Source organism: Montipora capricornis, chromosome 1 (genome assembly GCF_036669925.1).
Source record: "Montipora capricornis isolate CH-2021 chromosome 1, ASM3666992v2, whole genome shotgun sequence".
Lineage (NCBI taxonomy): Eukaryota > Metazoa > Cnidaria > Anthozoa > Scleractinia > Acroporidae > Montipora > Montipora capricornis.
Genome location: NC_090883.1, coordinates 23035933 through 23038432, shown reverse-complemented (window position 1 = coordinate 23038432; position 2500 = coordinate 23035933). Strand labels below are relative to the sequence as shown.

Here is a 2500-nt window from a genome sequence, read left to right as displayed (position 1 = left end):
GACAACTTTTGGTGCACACCACAGCATCTCTATCAGCTGTTTACTAGTAACAGAAGCACTAGAATAGCTAAAAAACAAGCATGGCACTGTCATTTATCTATATATGATCTTATAAATGATCAAGAGAATGCTGAAATTCAACTAGAATTCCATGATGAATCATCAGTAGATAACGTTCAATGAACAAGTACCCTCAGAGCTTGGTGCAAATTCCCAAACTACTGGAAATCACAGTCCATCAGCAATAACAATGTATAAACAGCCAAGAGGAATATCTGATGACCAATTATGTCAATCCGTTAGATCATTAAATAATTAAAAATGCAATGCAAAGCTTTCAACAGGGTGCTTTCATGGACTAGAAATAAATGAAAACCTCAACAGCCTGAAGTCACAAAATGTTGAACCAGTTTATTTGTTTATAACTGGAGGTGGTAGTGCTGGGAAAAGCCATTTGATCAAAACAATTTACCACACTGTAGTAAAAATCTATAGGCAGGCTCCAATAAATCCTGAGAATCCAACAGTGTTACTAGCAGCATCTACTGGAGTAGCAGTAATAAACATTGATGGTACACACAGCATTTGCAATACCTAAAAATACAGGTGATGATGTGGGGGAAAATCCAGGTCCTACAATATTTGATATCATTGATCCAGCAACCACTGTGTCCACTGACTCTAGTCAAGAAAATGAAGCAATCTTTGGTGTGAATGCTGGTAAGCAATGTATAGCAATGTCACTTACTGCTGTTATATAACATCAAATTGTGGACTAATTCTACTTTGAACAATATTTTGTTCATTGGAAATAATCTATACGGTGCTAAAAGGTGTTTTGTGTCTATGACTATTTGCTGTTAACTGATGTCTCTTAGAAATTCACTTCTAGAAGTACTTTCAAACTCTTAACAGAATTACAATAATTATTCTTTGTTAACTACTGGCATTAATACACTATATTGTAATGAATACACTTTAACAAATATTGAAACCATGTCAGGAACATCAGTTAACAGCAAATAATCATTTGTTTGCTCAGAACATCTTACAGAACTGTATAGATTATTTCCAATAACCAGAATATTGTTCAAAGTAGAGTTATCAAAGTAAAATTATCATGTATTTGATGGTATATAATAGCAGTAAGTGACATTGCTACACATTGCTTACCAGCATTCACACCAAAGATTGCTTCATTTCCCTGACTAGAGTCAGCGGACACAAAGGTTGTTGGATCAATGATATCAAATATTGTAGAACCTGGATTTTCCTCCACATCATTTGCTTGCCTTATAAGCAATGGGATGTAAACATTGTAGCACGTCCTTTGTGTAAACCAAAACATCACCTCATTACACGATTTGTAATTTCCAACAACTTGTTTTAATGTTGGCAAGTAAAACACATTTCAGAGAAACATCATAAGCATCGTATTCCAAAATCACCCTCACACACGTGAAAATGCATACTTGGCTTTCACAAAATTGTTGTGACAGCCGATCCTTGACCGGTACGTACTGTTCAATTGTTGTTCCCATGCTGGCAGCTAGTAGCAGACAAGAGTGCAAAATTCTTATTCAATGCAATTATTTTTTAGAGTACAATAACTCTTTCAGTTTGGGGTGTAACCCACACCGTCATTTCAAGCCGATAAATGCTGGTTTGTGATAGCTTGTGTGATACTTGTGAGGTATGTGGTGCAACGCACACCGGATTTCAAGCCAATGAAGTCAATGAATATGGGCTTGCGAAAGCGTCTTAGCTTCAGTGCAATCCGCACTAAACACAAGCCGAGTCTCGATATGTTGGCTTGCGTGGGTAAACAACTCCCGTACCGATATCGCTAAGGAAACTCCACTCAGCGACGTCACATGGATGAAATAACAAAGAACAAACAAGCCAGGAAAGTGTAGCTAATTTTCGAAATGAAAAAAGAAAGAAAACCAATCTGAAACAGCACGACAGATCAATTTTGAAACACACATAACTTACCTTGAACAATTACAACTAATTTGCGAAGGGAATCTCTTCAAGATTTTCCCAAAACAGGAATAACGACCGCAGATTTACAAGCGACGAACGCTAGGAGCAATGGCCGACACTTGAAAACAATGACTCGCAATTACTAGTAACAAGTCTACAAACCAGACTGTCACGTGTGTTCTCGTCCTCAAAGTGACAGACAAGATCTGCCTCTGACTTAGGGGTCTGTATGCATACAATGCATAAGACCCCAAAAACCATGGCAGCTTCCGCTTCTAGCTTGATAAGAGGCCGTCTTTCACAAATTAAAACCTATAATATTGCTCATGATGCAGCTTGTGAGCTACAAACGAAAGCTCCTGACCTTGTTTTTATTTGCTTGTTCTCCCAAGAAAAGAATTAACTCTCTATGTAAGAATTTATTCAGAAAGATACTTTCTGAGTGTCATCTCAGAGCATCTTCCGTCTGGTTAAAGACTGCTTCTCCTCGAGCCAATTTTACACGGCTGCTGAG

General features: G+C 37.7%; 2 protein-coding genes across 2 annotated transcripts in view; both read left to right on the top strand.

Moving 5' to 3' along the window:
- LOC138027878 (uncharacterized) overlaps positions 1-770 on the top strand; it is a 13240-nt gene extending 12470 nt beyond the window's left edge. Inside the window, exon 2 of the mRNA XM_068875532.1 lies at positions 1-770. This exon is cut by the window's left edge and continues 1592 nt beyond it. The gene's annotated coding sequence lies outside the window, so the exon portion shown is untranslated.
- The window catches only part of LOC138028521 (semaphorin-5A-like), a 530961-nt gene that overhangs the window by 392436 nt on the left and 136025 nt on the right, over positions 1-2500 (top strand). The window lies entirely within an intron of this gene.